At 37.4% G+C, this 17848-nt stretch overlaps 1 protein-coding gene and 1 pseudogene across 10 annotated transcripts in view; one reads left to right on the top strand and one right to left on the bottom strand.

Moving 5' to 3' along the window:
* Nucleotides 1–17848, top strand: part of GRIK1 (glutamate ionotropic receptor kainate type subunit 1) — a 409934-nt gene that overhangs the window by 199055 nt on the left and 193031 nt on the right. The window lies entirely within an intron of this gene.
* The window catches only part of LOC102160989 (large ribosomal subunit protein eL6 pseudogene), a 32597-nt pseudogene continuing 25249 nt past the window's right edge, over nt 10501–17848 (bottom strand).

The raw sequence follows: 17848 nt of genomic DNA, 5'->3' as shown, positions 1-17848 counted from the left end.
TGCATGAATGATTCTATTTTCATTTTCAGGGAATCTTGTATCCAACGATTTTGCAGAATTAGGTAAACTCCATGTCAGAGTTTTCCTAACTCATTTATTTTATTTGAGGGCATATGGTAAGATTCCTTCCTTGACAGAATACCATGAAATTAATTTTGACATATCACTGTAAATGAGGCCATTGTACCACCTCCATGATTAAATATTCACAAACATCACCCAGAGCCTTCAAAAGGACTCTGTTTCCTTCCCACAGCAAAGGCCTGGAAAGTGATAACAGTCCATGTCTGGTGACGGGCAAAAGCAAGAATATATATGAGGATCCAAAAATATGTCAAATGAAACAACAGCAATCAATTTTCCACCAGTCTACCTGTGGAAACATGCACAATCCCTAATGAGATTTTGTACTAAAAAAGCTACTGTTGGATAAGTTAAAATATGACAGTTTAATAAAAATGGTCATGTTCCAACAGATCATTCAACCAGCAAGCTTTCAAACTTCTGGCATAAAATTAATATATCAAAATGGCTCCTGTATCTTTCAAGAAATATGTGTCTTTTAGCAGGACTGCAGCCTGCTTAAATTTAAACGATCTATTTTTTTTTCACTACTATGACTTTAAAATGGTTCCAAAGATAGAAATAAGAAAGGCTTTTTCCTTAATAGCGATTTTTTGAAAATTTCTTTCTTGGGCGAGATGATACTTAACAGCAGATACATCCACAAGTTTTTGGTACTTCTACCCATCATCACCCACTTTTACTCACAGTTTGCAGCATTTAAAAAAGTTACTTTGCTGTTTAACAGGTTAAAAAAATGAATCCATGCTCCAATAAAACATATATTAACCTGTCAATAACTGAACATCATTAAGGGATCTGATCCACATAATAAAAATCTAGCCTCTAGTCTCAAATCATGGCCAGAGATATGCATTTAATACCTTGGGGACTAGTTTTCCTAAATTGTGAAAGGCACATTTTGAAAAGGAGAAGACATTTGTGAAGGACGAGAAATGCAATAAAAGAACAATTTAGATGAGCATTGACTACGCCTCCAAAAGGGCCTTGCCAACGTGGTAAGGGGAGAGTTCAGGATGGACCAGAAATTAGTTTTTCTTGAGCATCAACTTCCATAGGAATTCATCCTAAAACCGGTCTGCCCTAGAATGTAGCACAGTCAAGCTGTCCCTTTCATAAATTGATCTTCTCTGGCTTTATGAAAGAAAGGCCAACCTCTGGCCCACCCACTATCTAACCTCTCTGCAGTGATTTAGGGTGAAATGACTGCCATCCCTGTCACACTGGTCCTGCAAGTGGGTAACAAATCCCTTTACAGGTCGGGTGCTTTCAAACATTCTGCTGTCAAAAAATTAGAGCACCTAAGTGAATTAGTTAATAGATAGCGCCCTTTAAAAATGGCTGACGATTGATCTTGGCCCGTAACATTGAAGGTGTTCAAAGGACTGAATAATGTTGCGGTTAACTAAAGTCCCTTTCCACCCCCTGTTTCTCTGAGGAAGATGTCGGAGCTACCACATTGGGTGGTTGTAAAGATTAAATTAATCAAGATAAAATATGAAGACACCATGAACAGTGGCAGGTATTAGTAACCACTGCATGAGGGATTACTATTTTTTCTGTTATATTAACTAAATATATTACTTATGATTAATTATACATTTTATAATTATAAATAATGATTCATAAAGTATAAAAATATATTAGTTATATATGCCTTATATTTACTAAAATTAATACATTTTATAAATATTATGCTATATACATGTGTGTATAGTGTATACATGTTTATTGAAAAAAGACAAAGAGTTTATCCACAAAAAAATCATAGAAATATATAATTTTAGAGAAAAATTCTGTAAAAGAAGTTGAGGGGAAATTTACATGTGCTAATGCAAAACTGTTAAAACCAACTTATTATGATTTTACATGAATGATGGGGGGAAGCAAATCACCTCTGTGCTTATATTCAATTGGATACTTTAAATGGAGTGAAATAATAATAATTACTATTATTTGTCTTTTTAGGGCTACACCCGTGGCATATGGAGGTTCCCAAGCTAGGGGTCAAATCGGAGCTGCAGCCACCAGCCTACGCCACAGCCATAGCAACTAGGAATCCAAGCCATGTCTGTGACCTGCACCACAGCTCATGGCAGTGCCCAATCCTTAACCCACTGAGTGAGGCCAGGGATTGAATCCGCATCCTTGTGGATTCATGGATAGTAGTTAGGTTTGTTAACCACTGAGCCATGACGGGAACTCTGAAATAATTATTTGTAAATGCCAATATATTGAGTATGCTGGCAGTTATACTTTTGCAAGTGTTTAAATGCATTGTGAACATTTTTTAAAAAATCCCCTGTCCTTATTTTTCCCCTCCCCCACTTCCTTCTCCCCACTGGTAACTACTATAGTGTGTTCTCTATATCTGTGAGACTGTTTCCTTTTTGTTTTATTCACAAGTTTGTGAATTTTTTGGACTCCACAAACAAGTGATATCATATAGTATTTGTCTGTCTTTGTCTGACTTATTTCATTTAGCATAATGCCCTCCAACTCCATTCATGTTTTTGCAAATGGCAAAATTTCATTCTTTTTTATGACTGAATAGTATTTCATTGTATATTCATACCACATCTTCTTTATTCTTTCATTTGTTGATGGACACTTAGGTTGCATCCATACCTTAGCAATTGTAAGTGATACTGCTATGAACATTAGGATGCATGTATCTTTTTGAATGAGTGTTTTTGTTTTTTGTCAGATGAGTACACAGGGGTAAAATTGTTGGGTCATATGGTAGCACTGTTTTCAGGTTTTTGAGAAATCTCCGTACTGTTTTCCACAGTGACTACACCTATTTATATCTCTACCAACAGTGCAGAAGGCTTCCCTTTTCTCTGTATCTTCTCCAACACTGTTTTGCATTCTTTTTGATAATAACTGACAGGTGTGAAGTAATATCTCATAGTTTTGATTTGCATTTCCCTGATGATTAGTGATGTTGAGCTACAGTAGTCAAACAGTATGGTACTGGCACAAAACGAACACACAGATCAAAGGAATAGAATAGAGAATCCAGAAAAAAATCCATACACTTATGATCAACTAATCTATGACAAAGGAGTCAAGAATATACAATGGAGAAAAGACCGTCTCTGTAATAAGTGGCACTGGGAAAACCAGACAGCTACATGTAAAAGAATGAAATAAGGACATTCTCTAATACCATAAACAAAAATAAACTCAAAATGGATTAAATACCTAAAGTAAGATGCATACCATAAAACTTAGAGGAAAACCTAGGCAGAACACTCTTCAACATACATCACAGTAATATTTTTTTGGATCTGTCTCCTAAAGCAAAGGAAACAAAAGCAAAAAATAAACAAATGAGAAATAACTAAATTAAAAATATTTTGTATAGCAAAGGAAACAATCAACATAATGAAAAGACAACCTACTAAGTTGAGGAAAGATATTTGCAATGATGTGGCTGATAGGGGTTAATATTCAACATATATAAATAGCTCATGCAACTCAACATCAAAAAAATAACCCAATTAAAAAAAGGACAGAAGAACTGAAAAGACATTTTTCCAAAGTGGAAATGCAGATGGGCAACAGGCACATTATGAATATTTTAAAATGTTCTTCAAAATTATTTTCTTTTGGGGGCAGGGGAGTTTGTATTAGTCACAGTTCTCCAGAGAAATAAGACTAATAGAATACATACATAGGATAAGATTTATTGTAAGGGATGGACTCACATAATTACAGAGGCTGGGCAGTCTTATAATCTCTCACTTACCAACCGGAGACCCAGGAATCCCTGTGGGGTAGCTCAGTCCAAGTGCAAAGCCCTGAGAACTGCATGAGCCCATGGAATATGTTCTAGTTCAGGCCTGAAAGCCTAAGAACCACGAGCACCCAGGACAGAAGCAGACCAATGCTTAAGCAACCAGGCAAGAATTTTAAAAGGTGAATTTCTCCATCTTACCCCTTTTGCTCTACTCAGGCCCTCAATGGAGAGGATGATACCCACCCACATTTAGGATGGAAATCTTCTGAGTCCACAGATTCAAATGCTAATCTCATCTGGAAACATCCTCACAGACACCCTGAGAAATAATGTTTAATCTGGGCACCCATGGCCCAGTCATACTGACTCAAAACTAACCATCACGAAGGAGTTCGCTGATGGCTCAGTAGGTTAAGGAACTGGTGTTGTTACTCATGGTGCAGGTTAGATTCCTGGCCCCAGAATTTCTCCATGCTCTGGGTGTGGCCAAAGCCAAAATGAAACAAAAGAAGCTATCATGGAGTGAACAGATATATTTTGAAGGCCTCTGGTTAATACCATTTCAGATGAATGCATGGTCTTCCTCCACCCTTTCTAATCTCCATGCCACTGCTAGAGTAACTGCTGAAAACACAGCTCTGTCTTCTTCTTACCTCTCCTAAAACTTCTTCGATCCCCTTCTACTTTAAGATTGTAAACTCTTCAGCACAGTTTACAATCCTTTCAAAGTCTGCCCTGATCCCTTTCCAGCCTCCTCTTGGGCAACTTCTTCATGTTCTGTCCACACAGCCATGGGAGCTACCTTCAACATGCCCTCTTCTCTTACTATAGTACCTGTGGCATCAGGACCCCTCTCCCTGGAATGCCTTCCTTCTCATTATCATACTATTCAGGTCCCTGTTTAAAATGCCACCTTGCCAGAAGGGTCTACCTGGACCATCCTATCAAAAATAACACCGCTGTATCTCTGTCATTCTTGATCCCTCATCCTACTTTATTTTAAAGCATAGCACTTTACACTGTCTGTAGTTGTAGTAAATATTTTTATGTCTTTTTTTTTTCTTCTCCTAGGCTATAATTTCTAAGAAAGCAGCACATTGGTCATATTTACTTTGACCCTTGTACATCATTGCCTCCAATGAGTGCTGACACATCATAGACACCCAATAAATGTTTTAAATGGGTGCATACATGAACCAGAAAGGCCTCTGTTTCAGCCTAACACAACCTACATCTGCCTAGTTCTATCCACTTTTCTGATTTGTGCTTTAAGACTGGCTTTCTGGGTTGTCTCTATGACTGCTCTCAGCCGTTTCTTTCTTTCTTTCTTTCTTTTTTTTTTGCTTTTTAGGGCTGTACTCACAGCATAATGGAAGTTTCCAGGCTAGGTGTCAAATCAGAGTTGCAGCTGCTGGCCTATGCCACAGCACAACAACGCCAGATTCAAGCCAGGTCCACAATCCGCACCACAGCTCACTGCAATGCCAGATCCCCAACCCACTGAGAGAGGCTGGGGATCAAATCCACATCCTTATGGATACTAGTCAGATTCATTCTACTGCACAACAACAGGAACTCTAGCCATTTCTAAATAAGCCACTCAAGTACTTTGTGTGGGTTTGGCTTCCCATGATCCAATAAACCATGTTTTTCAAGGAGCAGAAGAGTTTACAGCAAAATCAATATGGTATGAATGAATTTATCCTAGAAAGAGATAAACAATACGTGTGCTCCCCTTCAGAGTCATGTTACAGAGCTTAAAATACTTTCCAGACCTGTGTTTCAGATGATTACTTCTGACAGAAATACTTGTTCAGAGCACTTATTTTATTCATTACATGAATACTAAAGTCATTCTATTTCCAGTGTTGCAGTAAGAAAGTTTCCTGCAACATCCATCTGAGACCACCTGCCATTAAATCGTAAACACCAATTTGTATTAAAAGCTTGGATTACCCAGAAGGGCTCTGTCTTCTTTAATGGAATAGCCTGAATTTTAAGTGAGTATACAAGAGGAAAGCTTAAAAAAAAAAAAAAAAAAGACTAAAGATTTTGTTATTTCCAAGATTTGAGTATAGCTGTGGGACAAGGCAACTCTAGCCAGTGAGCTAAAAACAGTTTTATCTTTCACTTCTCCTTCTGGAATGTGCCCCTTTTATTTTGTCATTCTTGGCTTGGCTCCCCACTTCCCAAGCCTCCTCTGTCGTTTCATTCTGCCTGAGTATTTCCTTTCCAATATTTTGGCTGAATGTTCAGCTTTGTTAGCAGAAATGCAAAGTGAGTGCTTTGAAGCATTTCCCAATAAAATCCAATTTTAAACAGTTAGCGCTACAACTTCCCCCATCCTCTGGGAAATGAGCCTTCAGTTTCTTTGTGTTTCAGGCAGAAAAGCCAGAGCCAGAATTATCACCCAGGCCATAGTCTTGCCAAGATGGTCAGATAAGCCACCTGAGCAAGATCTGGTAGGCCACACTTAAAAGGGGACTTCTTGGAAAGATGAACTGCCTTTTAAAAGTGGCAAGCAAGGATGACTTTTACTATTGGGTGCTGGATAAGTCATAAATGAAGAGTACATCTGAAGATCTGAACACCCGTATTCTTTGAAAGAACTCATGTTTGCTTAAGTGGAAGATAAATATTTTGTGAATAATGCAAGCATCCTTAAAGCCTTAAGAAAATATTTCCTTTCATAAAAAATGCCCATTTAATAAACATTTAAACTAATTTATGGAACATATCCTGAAGCCTAATAATACCAGTTTTCACACATATCTGATTATTATAACTTTTTCTCAAGAGATAAATTTACTATGCCCACTTCACAGACAAAGAAACCAAGATCTTACAGGAAATATCTTCAGTCAGCAATTTAGAGCTTAACCTTTGGATAAAACTGTCCCTTGGCATCATGGCCATGTTGCTATTATGAAACGAATTGGGGTTGAAGAACAATGAGAGGTAGAGTAATGGAGGAGGAAATAGAGAGTCTGGGGACTGGGGAAATGCTTTTGATTGTCAGATGGTTGTAACATTGGGGTAGAGACAAGACAATTTAGGGAGTGTGCAGGGTGGGGTCTCTACATGTCAAGCCAAGGAAGCAAGCTGTGAGGTCCCTAAGATAGGAGCTCTGTGGATAGAGAAAGAACTGCAAGGGGGCTGATAAGGTGGCAGCCAAATGGCAGAGTCACTAGAAAGCACAGAAAAGTCCTCAATGCAACTAAGTCAAAGAAGCAGTAGTGGCTAGCTAGCATGTTGGGTTAAATTCTGAGCGAGAAGGGAAGCCATTGGAGAACTTTGAAAGAAGGAACATTATGATTTACCATAGCCATTGAAAGGATCCCTCTGGCTACAGTGAGAAATGGACTGTGGGGGGGAAGGCAGCAGGAAGGACAAACTGAAGACCATACTGTGGTCCAGGAATATCAGTAGCTTGGAGGGAGTGGCTGTTGTATAGTGATTGGTGGTGAAGTATCGATGAAGTATCTTCAGATTAGCCAGTGATATCCTAGAGCTTGGTTTGAACCAGCTCACAAGAGCCAAGCGTTATATTTTCAAGAATGTTATGAGCCTATCGCTAACCAGAGCTACTAAGAAAAAATTAAATCATATACATTATAATTATTTACCCTGTATTTTAAAAAGGTAATAAATGTTAAAACACACTGCATTCTAATTATTGTATTGTCTTTACTATTACCTGTGTCTTTAGGGTTTTTTTCCATCTATTTTATTCATGTGGTTAAAAAGACCATAGAAAGGTACATATCTCTTCCCAACTCTGTGTTGAGTGATGTCATGTTGGTAGCTTAAAATTAGCCATAGTCATTACAAAATGTAGTATTTACATACAACAGTGTATTATTTAGCCTTAAAAAAGAAGGAAGTCCTGCCATTTGTGACAATATGAGTGAAACTGAAAGTGAAATAGGTGAAATGAGCCAGTCACAGGACAAATACTACATGATACCACTTATATGAAGAGCATAAAATACTCAAAGTGATAGAAGCAGGGCTCAGAGGGGAGGAAGAAACAGGGAGGTATGGGTCAAAAGGTGTAGCTTCAGTTACTCAAGATGAATGACTCCTAGAGATCTGCACAATATAGAGCTACAGTTAACAACACTGTTACTGTTAATAATGCTGTTACTGTTAACAATAACTGTTACTGTTAACCAAAAAAATTTGCAAAAAGGGTAGATCTTAAGTGTTCTTATTATGCAAAATAATAGTAACCACAACAATAATAAATAAAGAGGATTAAAGAAAATTTTTGAATGTGACTGGTGTGTTTATGGCATAGATTGTGGTGACCATTTCATGGCTGTGTAGTTATCTCCAAACTCATCAAATTGTATATGTTAAATATGCACAGCTTTTTAATAGCAATCATATCTTAAAGTGCTTTTTAAAGTATTTTATTAAGTACTTTAATAAGGAAGTATTTTCCCCAAGGAAGTATTTACCGTATGTAACACTATATCTATAAACAATTAATATCAGAAGTTGATGTATTATTTTATTGATTTTCTAGACTTAAAGTGACAGAGAAACGTTACTAAGGTAGACTTAAAATGTACCATGTTAAACAATGAACCTGAAAGAAATTTCCACTTAATGCATTTAATTTGTGCAAGTGTAAGAAACAGTTTAAGAAAAAAAATCACATATTTAATTACGATATTTTAGGGGGAGAAAATAATGAATTAGGATGCAAGTCTCTTAAAATCATGGTTAAATTTCTAATTCTTGGTTGCCTACAAATATAAGAGTTTAACAAAAATCATCAAAAATGTTCTACAAGAATCAACTGACCATCTGGAATTTACAATAAATAGGATTGTGCATTTCATTTTTAGTTGTAAATTTTGCTCAGTTTCATAACAGTAAAATTTATAATAAATTTGTGTACATATACATACATATATTTTTTGAGAACTGGTTGTACAAATAGGCCTCTAGATAAGGCTCCCCTACACCGGCATTTAGAGTTTGAAAATCAGGAGTTCCTGTTCTGGCTCAGTGGAATAAGAACCCAACTAGTATCCATAAGGGTATGGGTTTGATCCCTAGCCTTGTTCAGTGAGTTAAGGGTCTGGCGTTGCCATGAGCTATGGTGTAAGTTACAGATGTGGTTCAGATCTGGCATTGCTGTGGCTGTGGTGTAGGCCAGCAGTTTCAGCTCAGATTCAGCCACTAGCCTAGGAAATTCCATATGCTGCAGGTGTGGCCCTAAAAAGCTAAAAAAAAAGTTTGAAAATTAGACACATGCACTGTACATGATAGATCAAAATTCAGGAAACTCTCAGAATGTGGGCAAATATTTACACTCATCTCTTCCATATAAGTTAGGTTCAATGCCATGTGCTTCTTAAATAGAAACACTTCTCAGTCTAAACCATAGAACATATTCATGTAGTGCCATCACCCATATCATTTTTACACTTGCCATGTTTACCCAGAAAATCAGCCACAGACATCGCCTATTATATTATTATTTTGAGCTTCTGTGACCTGCAGTCACATAGAACGAGAACAAGTTTAAAGGAATATATAAACCCCATGGTAAATCAGACCATATTTTGTTTTTATCCAATACTGAGTGAAGCAAGTGTACTAGCTCACCTTTCCACTTGCCCTATTCTACACAAGCATATCCTCAAAGAACTTTCCATTGGATAGAAGCCATTCTCTCCCAATTCGCTGAGAATGCTTTCTTATTTAAATATATTTTTAATATTCACAGGATAAAGTCAATGGTATATACCTCTAGTTATGATGTTTTAGATATTTGACTTTTAATAAATAAAACGTCTGTGGCTTAATACAAAACACAATAGTTAATCCACTGGCAAAGTCAAATATGGATTATTGATACTCTTAACTGAAATCCACTTAAGTTGCCATCTTAAGACACATCACTTGAAGAGAAGCAGCAATTAATGATCCATCACTGTGAATTGCAAATCATGGTTGCCCGCTTCAGCGGTTGAAGAAAAAGTAGTGACAGTAAAAGAATGCAGATAATCTGTGCTGTATCTGTCTGTTTGACATTGAAAAGAGTGTTGCTTTCAGCCCCTAATTTTGCAAGTACTGTATGGGTTTCATACCTTTCCTCCAATCTTCTTTTGTCTCTCACAACTTCCACTCTTCACATCTCATGGAGGGACTTTCCCAGGATGCCCAATTTTCAGTCTTCGAACTAGGCCAGTCCCTGGTACACTGTGATGATTGGTTACCTTACTCTAGGTGGAGATCCAAAATGAAGTGAAAGTACAGATTACATAGGAGAAGGGGGAAAACTAGGATGGAGTTAGTGGCTGTCAAGTCATGGCAGTAAATGAGATCATCCAAGATTTGTGACCAGGAAAGAGAGAATGCCAAAACAAACAAAACACACACCACACAAGAAAACCAATGTCATGGAGCAGGCTGAGGAAGAGAAGCTAATAAAATATACCAGAAGAAGTTAAATCAAAAGAGAGCCAGGTAATAGGTAAGTTTTTACCTAAGTTCTCTTACAAATGGCAACTCAAAGATTTCACCTAAATTCTCTTACAAGTGGCAACTCAAAGCTGTATCTGTGAGCAGATGAAATTCCTCTTTGGTGGGTATAATAAGCTATTTGAAACTTAGATACAGTTTCTAAGAAATGCTTATTTTTATTTTTTTGGATCAGTTATTTTATTGGGTTCTTTGTAAGAGGTTTAGAACACCAACTTCTGAGGATAAATCCCATTTGTGAGGTAGCCCTGGAGCTGGGGAACAGCTTTGATTCTTCGCAGAACTTGTGAGTCCACAACTTTCTGATCAACTTTGCGCTGCTCTGTAATTTCGTATTTCTCTTTCTCTGTGTCTAAGATCTCTCCTTCCTGGTGCCTGGGCTTACACAGCTTTTTCTTCTTGAAGTAAGCATCAGTGAGAGGTTCTGGAATTTTTACTCCATTGATATCAATTTTGGTGGAGGTGACAATAACAAATTTCTGGTGTGTTCTACGGTCCAGTCACAAGTAGCAAGCCACTGCTCAGCTGCTTCAGGAAAATCACCCTCTTTCCTCTCTGGTGCCCAATGAGGATGATCAGAATGGTCCCAGGAATGATGCTAGCCCACAGTTTTCTCACGTGCTTACGGAAGGGTTTTTTGCTGTGACTCAACAGCTTTCAAGGCACATCTTCAGTAGGATAATATCTAGGCATTTTTTGAAGTTTAACCACTCGGGTACCAGCATTCTTGTCACCACCAATGGATTTTGTGACGGTAGCAAGAACTCTCACCTTCTTTTTCTTTTCGACCTTGGATTTAGCTGCTGAATACTTCCTCTTGTACAAAGCCTTTCTGGAATAGACAGCCACATGGGAATATCTGCCAATTCCTCTGACCAGGACAGGGTTCGGCTGCAATGGGGCTTCCCCTTCTTAACCTGCTTAGCCTTTTTAACCTTGCCACCAGCATCAGCCTTCGTGGCTTCAGGGTTTTTCTTTTTAGTACCTGGCTTCTCAGCTTTTTCATCCACCACCTTGCAAGATGGGAAAGAGAAATGTTTATTTTGAAAGGCTCATTTACATTGAAAAATATTCTTTAGAATATTAATTACAATATTTTTGTTCAAAAATCCATATATCCTTCCTGAGATATTTTTGGTAGTGAGATTATGTTCCCTTTGCTTGCCTTGTTCTATGTGTTAATTTTATATCACCTACTTCTCTGTAAGGAATTCTACATTACATGATAAAAGTTTCCTCAGAAGGGTGGTGGAAAAATACAATAAATATCATAAGTGGCTCATTCGGGTTGTAGAAAGTAGAAAAATAAATTTAAACACCTATTATGTTCTTTGTAAGACTGAACATCTCCTTCTTATATAGACTGGCTAACTAGGGATATGGGCAATATTTGCAAATTACTGGGTGTACTAACATAACTCACAAAATCTGCTTTTTGGGAAAAGAAGATCATACTCAAAGTAATGTCATAAAGCCATTGGGGAAACACAATAATTACCATTCATTTTTGGTATAACTTCAAAGCCATGAATCATGGTATTTGCCTTTTTCTCTCATTTCAATGGATGATTACAGAGTAAAAATGAGTTGTTAAAACGTCATAATTTTTTTTCCATAGATAGCCACAAGCACTTAAAAACAACCAAAACTGCTCTTCAGAATGTTTAGACACTCAGTCATTTTTAAGCTGGTAGTGAAAACTCAATCCTATACATAGATAACACTTCCAGAAACCTCATCTCTCTTGACTGCAGTTATAGATATGAAAAGTACCTCCAAGTGGCCAAAACTGAAGCAGCCCAGGTACTACATAGATGTGATTCTTAGACCCCCTCCCTCTTATCATTACTTAACCCACAGGTCTCACAGAGCCTACACAACTTACCTATTCATTACATTGATTTTCTTTTTTTTTTTTTTCTTTCCTTTTTCTTTTTTTTTTTTTTTTAGGGCTGCACCCACAGCATATGGAAGTTCCCAGGCTAATGGGTTGAATCAGAGCTACAGTTGCCAGCCTACACCACAGCCACAGAAACGCAGGATCGATGCTCCATCTGTGATCTACACCATAGCTCAGGGCAACGCCAGATCCTTAATCCACTGAATGAGGCCAGGGGTCAAACCCACATCCTCATAGATACTAGCCAGATTCATTTCCACTGTGCCACAACGGGAATTCCTGCATTGATTTTCCATTGTCCTATTTAATATTTATATTTCTATTGCCCTATGTATCTATTGCCCTAGAATGTAAGCTTAATCTTATGTGTTGCTCACTGATTATCCCAAGAAGTGCCTGTATATATCCAGTGATTATTGTTACGTAAATGATACTGGATAGAACAAGTAAATACTACAGCATGATTGGTGGTCTGGTTTTTGTTCCTTCTACATGAAAGTCGGGAGGAGTGGGCTTTTAGGGGAATTAAAAAGGCAGGCATCCCATTCTCTAAACACTGCTCTTCCAAAGGGAGCCACTGATGCCAAGGTCCTCTCCAGTGCCCTCCCTGTGCCCAGCAGCTCTTTGCAATATGTCTTCAGAAAGTTGTTTTCAGGGCCTGTGAACTTCCCTCTAGCCTTTATTCACACCCACACAGCAACTCAACCCGGGCTCCATGCACTGGAGTCACCTCCCGCCTTCCTTCTCAATTCCCTGTTTCCCCCAAATGCAATGAAATGAGAAATTGCCAGCCTCCATCACTCACCAGATGCCCTTCTTTCCTCAGCACTCAAAAAACCATCTTGACGTGGGAGGGAGGAGGTAAAGAATCTTCAAAGGATTTAAAGCTCAGGGCACAAAGGGTGGTATTTACAATACATGATGAGTCAAAAAAAATTTTTGGGGAAGTGCAGCCAAGATCACCTGATTCCCCAATCACAATCAATCTTTTTATCTCCTTGGAAAAAGGAAATCTGAGTGCAAACCAATTAAAATATAGATGACAATTTGGAAAGTGACATATTCAACCTATTTATAAGTTGGTTTATAGGGCCTTATCTCTCCTTTTCACATCATTCTAATTACTTCTTCCTTGTCTGTGCTACTTAAAATTGCAAACCACTCTTATCTCAATACCTTTATTCTCCTCTCCTGCTTCCTTAACACCAACTGAGATATTTTATGTTAGATGCATATTTTATACATTTATTATGTTTATTGTTTATCTCTCCTATTCCATTAGAATATTAGGTCCATGGAGCTAAAGACTTTGTTTTGTTACCCCAGGACCTAGAATTGTGCCTGATACCTGAGGAATGTTCAGTAATCATTTATTGATTGAAGGAGTGAATGATCTAACTGGCACGCCGCATTCTCCATTTATGAGCTATTACGATACACCTCTTCATTCACATTGTGATGTCATGATTTACAGCATTGAAATATGATTGACAGGTCTAACCATCACTTTTTCACTCTCATAGCACTTACTAGTAAATCTTGTCCACAGTCTATATTGTTTGGCCCTTTCCTCATCTCCCAGCTAATAATGCATTATACTCTTACTTCCTTATTTAACTCCCACTCTCCTTCATGTTGAATTTCTACTCTCTGGTTCACTAAGCTCTGCTAATCTTGACCATCTATCACATGTGTCCTGCAGTTTCCCAAACCTACATCACTGAATCTCTCCTGCATCCCTGAGTAGGGAAAATATGACTGGGTGGAGGCTATTACTATGTTATAGCTTTGAACCTCAGCCGGGACATTAAGGCGGCCTGGCTGGCTTTGTCCCTGGCATATTCTCTGCCGTCCTCCACACCTCCACATGGACCTTTATAGACACTGACATGTCCAGCCCCCCAGTTTTCCCTGACACCCTTCACTTTTCACTGAGGAATGAGCTATTCTCATATTTTGAAGAGTAAGTAGAAACTATCAGGTATAATTCCCTTAACTTTTACCTACCTTTGATTACCAATTTATCTCATCCCACACCTGCTGTTCTTAGTCCTTCTTTGCATTCTCCCATTGGGTGGCCTGGTCCTCAGATACTGGCCAAACGGACAATATTGGGGTTGGGTCCCACAAGACCAAAGCAAAGAAAGTATTTTCTACTCCAGACAGCATAGATTAGAGAGGATTCTAAAGTCATTGCCAACCTATAGTACCACTGCATCGTGTTTTACAATTAGAGAAAAGTCTAATATTTTCTATGCCTGAAACTTCATTTTCAAAAAACCAATGCCATAAATAATAACTTCCAAATTTGTCATTATAATTTAGCAAATTATATTAAGGTTTAAAAATATATTCTTATCTTTCACTTCACTTCTAAAAATTGATTTTAAAATAATAGAGAAATAGAATTGGGTAATATGTACATGTATATAATAATATCAAAAAACTATAACCAACCTAAATATTTGTCCATAAGAAGGATTAGAGAAATGATAAAAAATTTATATAATAAATTTTCACAGAAGCAAACAAATTTATGTAATAAAGTTTTCATACACTATTACATTAGATTTCTAATGACATAAAATGGTCATAACTTAAGATTTTTTTGAAAAATAAATTACATAAAGCTATATATAGAATTTAACAATGCTTTGAAAAAATATATGCCCAAAAGATATACTCCAAGTTATTAAACAGGTTTATCTCTTGGGGATGGGGTTATAGGGAATTATAATTTTATTCTTTATGTTTAACATTATTTCAATAATAAGAATAATGAATGGTATATTTTGAAGCATACATATTTTGACTTTCAATTTTAGAAGATATATGTATCTAACTATAATATATATGATTAGGTAAAAAGAGTACTTTGGCTTGTTAATGTCAGGTAAATTGTATATCATTTATATAACTATGAGAAAAATAAGAGTGCTTTAAAGAAACCCTAAAATTAGATCAAGAAAACTGACAAAAAGCTAAATATTCTGGCATTGGGACCCTGCTTATTTTCATAAAATACAATTTTCCTAAACATTCAGTTTCCTCTGTTCGCATAAAGACTAATAAATCTCATTTAGCCATACTGCATAGGTTTGATGATCAAAACAGGAATTTTACCTTCACCATGACAGGAGGGGGCTTTTTAAACAGACCAAGCACAAAAAAGTTTTCCTCCTAATTTTCCCATTCTGACATGAGTGAATAATAACCATCCTTCCACCTGGAACCAGATCTCATTCTAAAGTGTATTAAAATCTTTTTTGAAAGTGTATAAATGCTCCAGTTCAAAGAGACCTTAGGGAAAGTGTGATATAGTGTAAAGTCTGAAAAATGAGAAATCCACCCTTGTTTTGCATCGGGGAATCAGACCAGACAATCATTTATTGTGGAGGAAAAAAAGGTATGCTCTATTGGGCTGTTCCAAAAGCTGTAATTTTATTTTGAAGTTCTCAAGTTTTGTTCTCCTGGTTTATGGTTTTTATGCTAAAATTATGGCTTTGTAATGGGTTGTGAGGCATACTTTATGCACTATCATAATTATAAGCTATTACAGTTCATTCTTTGTATCAGGATGGTTTTATGGACATTTAAATGACGTTTCTGACAATGAAGCTAAAGCTCTAATAGTACATTATGGCTATACCTGGTGGTATGCAGTCTCTCAGTTTTTCTATTATAAACGATTGAGGGGAGGAGGGTGGGATTTAAAAACCTCAGCTGCTTGCCTGCCTCACCCTGTGCTAGGGCGCGACACGTAGATTTATCAGTCCATTTGTATTTAAATAACTTATATGCTTTTCGCCTCACTGATCCACAAAACCCTCAAAGAGAAAAATCACTCTGGTGATTTCAAGTTCTTTTTGCCAAGGAAGATACCTGAAAGTTTGAAAATGTAAACCACAGTGAGTCACTCATCATTTCCCCTGATGTGGAAAAGCAGCGTTGATGTGTAGTTGCTTGCTCTCCCGACGTTTACATATTAGAAATGATCTGTTAGGAGTTCCCGTCGTGGCGCAGTGGTTAACGAATCCGACTAGGAACGATGAGGTTGCGGGTTCGGTCCCTGCTCTTGCTCAGTGGGTTAACGATCCGGCCTTGCCGTGAGCTGTGGTGTAGGTTGCAGATGCGGCTCGGATCCCGCGTTGCTGTGGCTCTGGCGTAGGCTGGTGGCTACAGCTCCGATTCGACCCCTAGCCTGGGAACCTCCATATGCCGCGGGAGCGGCCCAAGAAATAACAACAACAACAACAAAAAAAGACAAAAGACAAAAAAAAGACAAAAAAAAAAGAAATGATCTGTTAGCATGTTCCAGGGCCATTTTTCACAGTATTTAAGATATTTATTACGCTTTTGATATCTTATTTGAAGGCTGTTGCAGATAGTCACCTTATTCACAATCTTCTGCAGCGGAAGCATTTAATGAGAACATACTTTCCAATTGCTCTTGAATAAGGTATAATTAATATTTTTTTACTAAAGTAGAGTTGATTTACAATGTTGTTAGTTTTAGGTGTACAGCAAAGTGGTTCAGTTATACATATATATGTGTACATATATTCTTTTCCAGATTATTTTCCATTATAAATTATTATAAGATGTTGAATACAATTCCCTGTGCTATACAGTAGGTTCTTGTGGTATATACTATTATATAGTAGTGCTGGAATTCCCTGGTGGCTCAGCAGGTTAAGTATCTGGCATTGTCACTGTTGTGGCCTGGGTTGCTGCTATGGCACGGGTTGAATCCCTGGCTCTGGAACTTTCACATGCTACAGGCATAGCCAAAAAAAAAACCCCAAAAAACAAAAAACAAAACAAAAAATATATAGTAGTGTTTATCTATTAAACATCCCCGTCGTGGTAAAGTTTTATTATAGATGACAAAATGGCCAAGGTTTCAGTAGCCTTGTAACAGAATGCTACTGAAACCGATGAAGAATCATGTAGCAATATGAAAAGAGAATTAAATACTGAATGCCAAGTTTCCACTTTAAATGACCTTCAGGAAAAAAAGGAAGAAAATCCAATTGAGAAAAAAATTCACTAAGAAGACATTATGTGCTCCCACAAAGCAAGAATGTGAGAAGAAACACTTACTTAGGGCTCCTGTAGCCCCTTAATTCAGGCCTTATTATGCATAGGAATTAGAGCCCATATGGTCTTCTATCAGATTGTTCCACACTGCTGGGAAAGTATTTATTTCATCAATGTGAACTCAGTATTTTTAAATCATTACTGAGAAAATGCAGCCTTCTAAAAAAATACATAATGTATTCTTTGAAAAGAAGTCAACAGTATCATAAAAACATCTCACCCATATTTGGTTGTAGGATCCGTTTGGCTTCCGTGGAAAGTACTCCCAGTTCTTGCATATTTTAACACTTCCATAAAAGCTGTAAATGGGGGGGGGGGGTGCAGTCTGTTTTCACTGGAAGCTGTTGAATTCACTAATGTAGATAAGAATGAGGAATTCCAAATATATAAACAGCCCTCAGTGGATGAAGAAAAGAATCCTGCCAGATTGATAATTGCCCAGCAAGACTCAAATTGCAGACACCTGACCTAACTCTCTCCTACAACACAGAAAGTACCAGTCATGTAGGGTTTTGTTT

Source organism: Sus scrofa, chromosome 13 (assembly GCF_054392235.1).
Source record: "Sus scrofa isolate SSC_HxYL_T2T_F1_AM1 chromosome 13, Sscrofa_HxYL_maternal_Yorkshire_Landrace_v2.0, whole genome shotgun sequence".
Classification (NCBI taxonomy): domain Eukaryota; kingdom Metazoa; phylum Chordata; class Mammalia; order Artiodactyla; family Suidae; genus Sus; species Sus scrofa.
The sequence above is the reverse complement of the archived record's forward strand: the minus strand, read 5'-3'. Positions and strand labels throughout refer to the sequence as shown.